This window comes from Oncorhynchus nerka, linkage group LG9b (assembly GCF_034236695.1).
Source record: "Oncorhynchus nerka isolate Pitt River linkage group LG9b, Oner_Uvic_2.0, whole genome shotgun sequence".
In the NCBI taxonomy this organism is placed as follows: domain Eukaryota; kingdom Metazoa; phylum Chordata; class Actinopteri; order Salmoniformes; family Salmonidae; genus Oncorhynchus; species Oncorhynchus nerka.
Genome location: NC_088424.1, coordinates 28,914,817 through 28,927,316, shown reverse-complemented (window position 1 = coordinate 28,927,316; position 12,500 = coordinate 28,914,817). Strand labels below are relative to the sequence as shown.

The 12,500-nt window shown below is 49.7% G+C and overlaps 1 protein-coding gene and 1 pseudogene across 1 annotated transcript in view; both read right to left on the bottom strand.

Annotated features, from left to right (window-relative positions):
* agap3 (ArfGAP with GTPase domain, ankyrin repeat and PH domain 3) overlaps positions 1-12,500 on the bottom strand; it is a 320,528-nt gene that overhangs the window by 208,413 nt on the left and 99,615 nt on the right. The gene's annotated exons all lie outside the window — the stretch shown is intronic.
* Positions 10,484-11,304, bottom strand: LOC135565689 (keratin-associated protein 10-2-like; annotated as a pseudogene).

Here is a 12,500-nt window from a genome sequence, read left to right as displayed (position 1 = left end):
GGAGGACCTGAGCCCTAGGACCATGTCCCAGGACTACCTGACATGATGACTCCTTGCTGTCCCCAGTCCACCTGGCCATGCTGCTGCTCCAGTTTCAACTGTTCTGCCTTACTATTATTCGACCATGCTGGTCATTTATGAACATTTGAACATCTTGGCCATGTTCTGTTATAATCTCCACCCGGCACAGCCAGAAGAGGACTGGCCACCCCACATAGCCTGGTTCCTCTCTAGGTTTCTTCCTAGGTTTTGGCCTTTCTAGGGAGTTTTTCCTAGCCACCGTGCTTCTACACCTGCATTGCTTGCGGTTTGGGGTTTTAGGCTGGGTTTCTGTACAGCACTTTGAGATATCAGCTGATGTACGAAGGGCTATATAAATAAATTTGATTTGATTTGATCCAGCCCAGGTCAGCCAACCAGCCTCCCAGTCTGTTCCAGCCCAGGTCAGCCAATCTGTCTGCTCCAGCCCAGGTCAGAATACCAGTCTGCTCCAGCCAGACAGTCACCCACAATTGCAATCCTTATTGATTCAAATGGGAAGATGATTCCCTAGACATCAGTTGTATAAGTTCTGGTGTCCTACAACTGACAGTGCAATGCAGCTACTCAGTCAGACAAGGATTGACATCCCGACAACATCATCATCCACATTGGCACAAATTACCTTCATGCCAAAGGAGAAAATGTATCTGGGGCAGTGAGAAGAGTGGCAGAATGGGCACAGGCTATGTTCCCAACAACCAATATAGTTATGTTCACCCTCCTACCAAGAAAATACTTCAGGAAAGTTGATCGACAAAATAAATCAACAGATCACTGTGGACTGTGCCTCACTGCTCAACGTCAGAACGGCTCACCACCCCACTCTGACATGTACATTATCGTATAAGGTTTTGACATCTTGATCAGGACAGTATCAGAACCTTTACCAAGGACCTAAAAGATGCAACACTTTGCAGGGACCCACACACCCATCACCCCAGCAACAAAGGTCCCCCGCCCCACCTTCTGACACAACAGTACCTCCACCATCTCCAGGAGAAAAGAGGCAGACACAGCTCTACTAGACCCGGCCCATCACAACACAGCTCTACTAGACCCGGCCCATCACAACACAGCTCTACTAGACCCGGCCCATCACAACACAGCTCTACTGGACCTGGCTCATCACAACACAGCTCTGACCACTACTCAAGGGTGCGCCAACTACTGCAACTAATATGCAGACTACTGAGCTAGACAGACCCATTAATTCACACACACACACGGGTTGCAGATTGCACTGTACTTATTTTTGTGCAATCTTATTCCATTCTTATTAACAACTATTCTTAATTTTATTGGCACCGGTATTATAATAATAATTATATGTAATGGTGTGTGTGTGTGTGCGGGCGTGTATGTATGTATGTATATTATTATTATTTTTTATTTTTTTCAATGTACTTTACTCAAACCAGTGAATATCACTTATTATAAATGAGATCATTAACTATCAGCTCTTGGAATATCCAGGGCCTATACTCTTCACATTTTGGTTATAAAACAACAAATCCTGAATTGATTAAAAACATCAAGAAACAGGACATCATAATCCTACTGAAAACATGGTGTCTTGGAGACATAGATACTCAGTGTCTCTCAGGCTATAGAGAAACTTTACTACCATCAATCAAACATAAAAATGATCAACGGGGCCGAGACTCATCATTTGGCATAAGCAGGACTTAGCACTGGATGAAATGAAAAAAAAGGTACCAGTCACACTTGACTAAAACGTAACAAAGGTACAATCTATTGTGACAATGATGTATACATATGTGCAGCTTATGCTCCTCCTTCAGATTCATCATATTATGATGATCAGTTTTATGACAATCACCATACAGAAATCATTACATTTCAGGTAGAATGTAAAGTGCTTCCTTGTGGAGATTTCAATGCAAGAACAGGTTCTGAGCCTAACTACACTGATGCGGGAGGTAACCACCACATATTTCGACACCCCTCCTTGTACAGCAGCCCTATTATAAATAATAGAAACAGTCCTGACCAAATACTGAACAAAAATGGGAAGGAGTTAGTGCATCTCTGTCAAGCCTTAGGCCTGTACATGCTTAATGGTAGAATCAGAGGGGACTCTTTAGGTCGGTTTACTTACTGCTCAGCTCTTGGGACAAGTGTAGTCGATTATGCCATCACTGACATTGACCCCTCCTCCATTAGTGCATTCACTGTCAGACCACAGACACCATTGTCAGATCACAGTCAGATCAACGTGTTTCTGAAGAAATTAACCGGCAATATTCATAAAAAAAAACAGCCCAATAAACGTTACAACATAAACCAATCATACAGATGGGCTCCAAACAGTGCAGAGACATTCATTGAAACATTGAACTCAAATGAAATGATGAACTCTATACAGTTTTTCAATAACTCACAGTACCAAAACAATAAAGATGGTGTCAATTCAGCTACCCAAAACATCAACTGCATATTCCAAAAAGCAGCATCGAAAGCAAATTTGAGAAAACCAAAGCAATGGATAAAGTAATCCCTCTCACCCCCCTTAAAAGATTTAGATGCACTACTGTTCCACTGGATGTCATAAGGTGAATGCACCAATTTGTAAGTCGCTCTGGATAAGAGCGTCTGCTAAATGACTTAAATGTAAATGTAATGCAACATCAGAAGCAAAAATCAAAATGTTTCTGACAAATGGTTTGATATTGAATGTAAAACAATTAGAAAACACCTAAGACAAATGTCAAATAAAAAACATAAGCAGCAAAACAACCCAGAGCTATGATATGAATACTTTGAAACAGTATAAACAAACACTGAAATGCAAGAAATTGAATTATACCAACAAGACACTTGATGAAATTGAAAACGCAATTGACCAAAATCAGTTCTGGGACATGTGGAACAATTTAAGCACAACAAAGCCACAAGAATTAGCCATACAAGATGTAGGAATTTGGAAAACTTATTTTGATAATCTATACAAAAACATCCCACAAAAAGACTTACAACAGAACCAATTAGAAATTAAATAAAAATTGAACATCCTTGAATCAGTCATTAAAAACAACCAAAATCCATTAGATTACCCAATAACCCAACAAGAACTAAATGAAAAGCTCAAATCTATTAAATCAAAAAAGGCTTGTGGTGTAGACAACATCAGAAATGAAATGCTGAAAAACAGCACACCTGAGTTGCAAAATGCTGTGCTTAAATTGTTCAACATGGTTTTAACATCTGGCTGCTTCCCTGATGTCTGGAACCAGGGGCTCATCTCACCTATCCACAAAAGTGGAGACAAATCAGACCCCAATAATTACAGGGGAATTTACGTCAACAGTAACTTGGGAAAGATTTTCTGTAGCATTTTGAATTCAAGAATTCAAACCTTTCTTCAAGAAAAAAATGTAATAAGTAAATGTCAAATTGGCTTTCTTCCTAACCATCGCACTACTGACCATATATACACCTTACACACACTAATTAATAAACACGTCCACCAAAAAAAAGAGGGCAAAATCTTTGCTTGCTTTATTGACTTTAAAAAAGCATTTGATTCGATTTGGCACGAAGGGCTATTCTACAAAATGGGCTTGGTGGTAAGGTGTATGACTTAATAAAATGTATGTACACAGAAAACAAGTGTGCAATAAAAATCAAAAAACCAAAGAACATTTATATCAATGAATTAGCAGACATGTTGGACAAATCTCCAGCCCCAGGACTCACACTATTTGACACAGAGGTGAAATACCTGCTATATGCTGATGACTTGGTACTTCTATCACCAACCAAAGAAGGTATTCAACAAAACATTAATATTCTGGAGCAATATTGCCATAATTGGGCCCTGGCAGTAAATTTCCCAAAAACTAAAATCATGATTTTCCACCAAAAAAACGAGATGTCAGAAACACAAATGTAAATTCACCCTGAACAACACCTTAATTGAACACACAAAAAATTACACCTACCTTGGTCTGACCATATCTGCATCGGGAAACTTTAATATGGCAGTGAATGCACTCAAAGAAAAAGCCAGCAGAGCAATGTATGAAATAAAAATGAAATTATTCAAAATCAACATCCCAATTAAAATTTGGACTAAAATATTTGACAGTGTAATCCTACCAATAGCACTTTATGGAAGTGAGGTTTGGGGGCCACTCAATAAACTGGATTTTAAAACGTGGGACAAACATCCAATTGAAGCCCTACATGCAGAATTCTGTCGGAAAATCCTACAAGTCCAGAGAAATACACCAACTAATGCATGTAGGGCAGAATTGGGCCGTTTTCCAGTAATAATGAAGATACAGAAAAGATCATTAAAATTTTGGCTACATCTAAATTCAAGTCCAAATTCGAGTCTGCAATTTAAAGCACTTCAAGCCCAAGAGCTGAGCCCAGAAACGAGCCCTCTCAGTCAGCTGGTGTTGGACCTCACCAACCAAGCTGACACCAGCACTGCTTCAAAATAAAGAATTCCAATAAGCAAAATCATGAACCAATCAAAGGAATCATATTTACAATACTGGAAAAACGAAACAAAATCCCAAAGCCGACTAAATTGCTATCTGACCCTAAACAGAGAATATGAATTGGCTGATTATCTCTACTCTGTCAGAGATACGAAGCAGAGACAGATCCTTACCAAGTACAGGCTGAGTGACCACCGATTGGCAATAGAAACCGGCAGGCATAAAAAGACATGGCTACCCAAAGAGGAGCGTGTATGTGGTCACTGCATGACAGGGGAGGTAGAGACAGATGCACTTTCTCCTTTACTGTGATAAATATTCCTCACAAAGAGATTCATTATTCACAGAAATGACTACATATATTCCAAATTTTTACAAATTGAACCCAGAGGAAAAACTAAGAATACGCATGGGCGAAGGAGCAATGGCTCCTCTTGCAGCCAAATATGTATTTTCCTGCCATAGCCTGAGGGACACTGAATAATAACATCTGCAAAGTAAACAGTAACTTACTTATTATTACTATTATTGTTATGACTATAATTATTAATGTTTATCATTCCAAATATGGGTGGTAATGGTAGTGATAACAGTTTAGTGATGGTAGTAGTAGTCGTAGTAATGATGATTGTAGTTGTAGTACTGATATAAAGAAGCAGATTACCATTATTTAGTTATAAGTTAGTTATAGTTTCATTTTCCATAATTTGATTTTATATTTATTACATTTCTACTATTGACTGTTACCATTTTATTGTTATTATTTTTGTATTTAATTTTGTATTATTATTTACTAACATTTTATATTATTATTTGCTATCATTTATAATTTTGTTACAATGTATATTGTATACATTGTTGCTTTGGCAATATTGACACAATGTTTTTCATGCCAATAAAGCAGCTTGAATTTGAATTTGACAGACCGAGAGAGAGAGAGAGACAGACAGACAGACCGAGAGAGAGAGAGAGAGAGAGAGAGAGAGAGAGAGAGAGACAGAGAGAGAGAGAGAGAGACCGAGAGAGAGAGAGAGAGAGACCGAGAAGAGAGACCGAGAGAGAGAGACCGAGAAGAGAGACCGAGAGAGAGAGACCGAGAGAGAGAGAGAGACCGAGAGAGAGAGAGAGAGAGAGAGACCGAGAGAGACAGACCGACAGAGAGAGACCAACCGACAGAGAGAGAGCGAGACCAACCGACAGAGAGAGAGCGAGAGAGAGACCGACCGACAGAGAGAGAGAGAGACCGACCGACAGAGACAGACCGGCCGAGAGAGACAGACCGGCCGAGAGAGAGTGACAAAGAGAGAGAGACCGAGGGAGAGAGAGACCGAGGGAGAGAGAGACCGACCGACAGAACGAGAGCGAGACCGACCGACAGAGAGAGAGCGAGAGAGACCGACCGACAGAGAGAGAGCGAGACCGACCGACAGAGAGAGAGAGAGCGAGACCGACCGACAGAGAGAGCGAGAGAGAGAGAGACACCGACAGAGAGAGAGACCGAGAGAGGCCGAGAGAGACAGACCGGCCGAGAGAGCGACAGAGAGAGAGACCGAGAGAGAGAGACAGAGAGAGAGAGACCGATAGAGAGAGACCGAGAGAGAGACCGAGAGAGAGAGACCGAGAGAGAGAGAGAGAGACTCACAGACCGGCCGAGAGACTCACAGACCGACCGAGAGACACACTGACATACCGACCGAGAGACACACTGACATACAGACCGGCCGACCGACCGAGAGACAGACAGACCGGCCCGACCGGCCGAGAGACAGACAGACAGACCGGCCCGACCGGCCGAGAGACAGACAGACAGACCGGCCCGACCGGCCGAGAGACAGACAGACCGGCCCGACCGGCCGAGAGACAGACAGACAGACCGGCCCGACCGGCCGAGAGACACACAGACCGACCGAGAGAGACAGACCGACAGAGAGAGAGACCGACAGAGAGACCGACAGAGAGACAGACCGACAGAGAGACAGACCGACAGGCCTCGAGACACAGACAGACAGGCCGAGAGACAGACAGGCCGAGAGACAGACAGGCCGAGAGACAGACAGGCCGAGAGACAGACAGGCCGAGAGACAGACAGGCCGAGAGACAGACAGGCCGAGAGACAGACAGGCCGAGAAACAGACAGGCCGACAGAGAGACAGACCGACAGAGAGAGAGAGAGAGAGACCGAGAGAGAGACTCACAGACCGGCCGAGAGACTCACAGACCGGCCGAGAGACTCACAGACCGACCGAGAGACAGACAGACAGACAGACATACATACCGACCGACCGAGAGACAGGCCGAGAGACAGACAGGCCGAGAGACAGACCGACAGAGAGACAGACCGACAGAGAGACAGACCGACAGAGAGACAGACCGACAGAGAGACAGAGAGACAGACAGACAGACAGACAGACAGACAGACAGACAGACCGAGAGACAGACAGACAGACAGACAGACCGAGAAGAGAGACCGAGAGAGAGAGACCGAGAAGAGAGACCGAGAAGAGAGACCGAGAGAGAGAGAGAGACCGAGAGAGAGAGAGAGACCGAGAGAGAGAGAGAGACCGAGAGAGAGAGAGAGACCGAGAGAGACAGACCGACAGAGAGAGACCAACCGACAGAGAGAGAGCGAGACCAACCGACAGAGAGAGAGCGAGAGAGAGACCGACCGACAGAGAGAGAGAGAGACCGACCGACAGAGACAGACCGGCCGAGAGAGACAGACCGGCCGAGAGAGAGTGACAAAGAGAGAGAGACCGAGGGAGAGAGAGACCGAGGGAGAGAGAGACCGACCGACAGAACGAGAGCGAGACCGACCGACAGAGAGAGAGCGAGAGAGACCGACCGACAGAGAGAGAGCGAGACCGACCGACAGAGAGAGAGAGAGCGAGACCGACCGACAGAGAGAGCGAGAGAGAGAGAGACACCGACAGAGAGAGAGACCGAGAGAGGCCGAGAGAGACAGACCGGCCGAGAGAGCGACAGAGAGAGAGACCGAGAGAGAGAGACAGAGAGAGAGAGACCGATAGAGAGAGACCGAGAGAGAGACCGAGAGAGAGAGACCGAGAGAGAGAGAGAGAGACTCACAGACCGGCCGAGAGACTCACAGACCGACCGAGAGACACACTGACATACCGACCGAGAGACACACTGACATACAGACCGGCCGACCGACCGAGAGACAGACAGACCGGCCCGACCGGCCGAGAGACAGACAGACCGGCCCGACCGGCCGAGAGACAGACAGACAGACCGGCCCGACCGGCCGAGAGACAGACAGACCGGCCCGACCGGCCGAGAGACAGACAGACAGACCGGCCCGACCGGCCGAGAGACACACAGACCGACCGAGAGAGACAGACCGACAGAGAGAGAGACCGACAGAGAGAGAGACCGACAGAGAGACAGACCGACAGAGAGACAGACAGACAGGCCTCGAGACACAGACAGACAGGCCGAGAGACAGACAGGCCGAGAGACAGACAGGCCGAGAGACAGACAGGCCGAGAGACAGACAGGCCGAGAGACAGACAGGCCGAGAAACAGACAGGCCGAGAAACAGACAGGCCGACAGAGAGACAGACCGACAGAGAGAGAGAGAGAGAGACCGAGAGAGAGACTCACAGACCGGCCGAGAGACTCACAGACCGGCCGAGAGACTCACAGACCGACCGAGAGACAGACAGACAGACAGACATACATACCGACCGACCGAGAGACAGGCCGAGAGACAGACAGGCCGAGAGACAGACCGACAGAGAGACAGACCGACAGAGAGACAGACCGACAGAGAGACAGACCGACAGAGAGACAGACCGACAGAGACAGACAGAGAGACAGAGAGACAGACCGACAGACAGACAGACAGACAGACAGACAGACCGAGAGACCGACAGACAGACAGACAGACAGACAGACCGAGAGAACAGACAGACCGACAGACAGACCGACAGACAGACCGACAGACAGACCGACAGACAGACCGACAGACAGACCGACAGACAGACCGACCGAGAGACAGACAGACAGACAGACAGACCGAGAGACAGACCGAGAGACAGACCGAGAGACAGACCGAGAGACAGACCGAGAGACAGACAGACAGACCGAGAGACAGATAGACAGACAGACCGAGAGACAGACAGACAGACCGAGAGACAGACCGAGAGACAGACAGACAGACAGACCGACCGAGAGACAGACAGACAGACCGAGAGACAGGCCGAGAGACAGACAGGCCGAGAGACAGACAGGCCGAGAGACAGACCGACAGAGACAGACCGACAGAGAGACAGACCGACCGACCGACCGAGAGACAGACAGACAGACCGACCGACCGAGAGACAGACAGACCGACCGACCGAGAGACAGACAGACCGACCGACCGACCGAGAGACAGACAGACCGACCGACCGACCGAGAGACAGACCGACCGACCGACCGACCGAGACAGACAGACAGACAGAGAGACAGACCGAGAGACAGACAGACAGACAGACAGACCGACCGAGAGACAGACAGACAGACAGACCGAGAGACAGACAGACAGACAGACCGAGAGACCGACCGAGAGAGACAGACAGACAGACCGACCGAGAGACAGACAGACCGACCGAGAGACAGACAGACAGACAGACCGAGAGACAGACAGACCGAGAGACAGACAGACCGACCGAGAGACAGACAGACCGACCGAGAGGGAGAGAGAGAGAGAGACCGAGAGACAGATCTACAGGCCGAGAGACAGACAGACCGACCGAGAGACAGACAGACCGACAGACAGACCGACCGAGAGACAGACAGACAGACCGAGAGACAGATAGACAGACAGACAGACAGACCGACCGAGAGACAGACAGACCGACCGAGAGAGAGGGAGAGAGAGAGAGACCGAGAGACAGATCTACAGGCCGAGAGACAGACAGACCGACCGAGAGACAGACAGACCGACAGACAGACCGACCGAGAGACAGACCGAGAGACAGACAGACCGAGAGACAGACAGACAGACCGAGAGACTCACAGACCGGCCGAGAGACTCACAGACCGACCGAGAGACAGACAGACAGACATACATACATACCGACCGACCGAGAGACAGGCCGAGAGACAGACAGGCCGAGAGACAGACAGGCCGAGAGACAGACCGACAGAGACAGACCGACAGAGAGACAGACCGACCGACCGACCGAGAGACAGACAGACAGACCGACCGACCGAGAGACAGACAGACCGACCGAGAGACAGACAGACAGACAGACAGACCGACCGAGAGACAGACCGACCGAGAGACAGACAGACCGACCGACCGACCGAGAGACAGACCGACCGACCGAGAGACAGACCGACCGACCGAGAGACAGACAGACAGACAGACAGACAGACCGAGAGACAGACAGACAGACAGACAGACCGAGAGACAGACCGAGAGACAGACAGACCGACAGACAGACCGACCGAGAGACAGACAGACAGACCGACCGACCGAGAGACAGACCGACCGAGAGACAGACAGACCGACCGACCGACCGACCGAGAGACAGACCGACCGACCGAGAGACAGACCGACCGACCGAGAGACAGACAGACAGACAGACAGACAGACAGACCGAGAGACAGACAGACAGACAGACAGACCGAGAGACAGACCGAGAGACAGACAGACCGACAGACAGACCGACCGAGAGACAGACAGACAGACAGACAGACCGAGAGACAGACGAGAGACAGACAGACAGACAGACCGAGAGACAGACCGAGAGACAGACAGACAGACAGACCGACCGAGAGACAGACAGACCGACCGAGAGAGACAGACAGACCGACCGAGAGGGAGAGAGAGAGAGAGACCGAGAGACAGATCTACAGGCCGAGAGACAGACAGACCGACCGAGAGACAGACAGACCGACAGACAGACCGACCGAGAGACAGACAGACCGAGAGACAGACCGAGAGACAGACCGAGAGACAGACAGACCGACCGAGAGACAGACAGACCGACCGAGAGACAGACAGACCGAGAGACAGACAGACAGACCGAGAGACAGACAGACCGACCGAGAGACAGACAGACCGACCGAGAGACAGACAGACCGACCGAGAGACAGACAGACAGACAGACCGACCGAGAGACAGACAGACAGACCGACCGAGAGACAGACAGACCGAGAGACAGACAGACAGACAGACAGACCGAGAGACAGACAGACAGACAGACCGAGAGACAGACCGACAGAGAGAGAGAGAGACTCACAGACCGGCCGAGAGACTCACAGACCGGCCGAGAGACAGACAGACAGACAGACATACATACCGACCGACCGAGAGACAGGCCGAGAGACAGACAGGCCGAGAGACAGACCGACAGAGACAGACCGACAGAGACAGACCGACAGAGACAGACAGAGAGACAGAGAGACAGACCGACAGACAGACAGACAGACAGACAGACAGACACAGACAGACCGAGAGAACAGACAGACCGACAGACAGACCGACAGACCGACAGACAGACCGACCGAGAGACAGACAGACAGACAGACCGAGAGACAGACAGACAGACCGAGAGACAGACCGAGAGACAGACCGAGAGACAGACAGACCGACCGAGAGACAGACAGACAGACCGAGAGACAGATAGACAGACAGACCGAGAGACAGACAGACAGACAGACCGAGAGACAGACCGAGAGACAGACCGAGAGACAGACAGACCGAGAGACAGACCGAGAGACAGACAGACCGAGAGACAGACCGAGAGACAGACAGACAGACAGACAGACAGACCGAGAGACAGACAGACCGACCGAGAGACAGACAGACAGACCGACCGAGAGACAGACAGACAGACCGACCGAGAGACAGACAGACCGACCGAGAGACAGACAGACCGAGAGACAGATAGACAGACAGACCGAGAGATAGACAGACAGACCGAGAGACAGACAGACCGACCGAGAGACAGACAGACCGACCGAGAGGGAGAGAGAGAGAGAGACCGAGAGACAGATCTACAGGCCGAGAGACAGACAGACCGACCGAGAGACAGACAGACCGACAGACAGACCGACCGAGAGACAGACAGACAGACCGAGAGACAGACAGACAGACAGACAGACCGACCGAGAGACAGACAGACCGACCGAGAGAGAGGGAGAGAGAGACCGAGAGACAGATCTACAGGCCGAGAGACAGACAGACCGACCGAGAGACAGACAGACCGACAGACAGACCGACCGAGAGACAGACAGACCGAGAGACAGACAGACAGACCGAGAGACAGACAGACCGACCGAGAGACAGACAGACCGACCGACCGAGAGACAGACAGACAGACAGACAGAGACAGACAGACCGAGAGACAGACAGACAGACAGACAGACCGAGAGACAGACCGAGAGACAGACAGACCGACAGAGAGAGAGACCGACAGAGAGACAGACCGAGAGACAGACAGACCGACAGAGAGAGAGACCGACAGAGAGACAGACCGAGAGACAGACAGACCGAGAGACAGATAGACAGACAGACCGAGAGACAGACAGACAGACCGAGAGACGAGAGACAGACAGACCGACCGAGAGACAGACAGACCGACAGACAGACAGAGAGACCGAGAGACAGACAGACAGAGAGAGAGACAGACAGACCGAGAGACAGACAGACCGACAGACAGACCGAGAGAGAGACAGACAGACAGACCGAGAGAGAGACAGACAGACAGACAGAGAGAGACAGACAGACCGAGAGAGAGAGACAGACCGAGAGACAGACAGGCCGAGAGACAGACAGACCGACCGAGAGACAGACAGACCGACAGACAGACCGACCGAGAGACAGACAGACCGAGAGACAGACAGACAGACCGAGAGACAGACAGACCGACGAGAGACAGACAGACCGAGAGACAGACAGACAGACAGACAGACAGACAGACCGAGAGACAGACAGACAGACAGACAGACAGACCGAGAGACAGACCGAGAGACAGA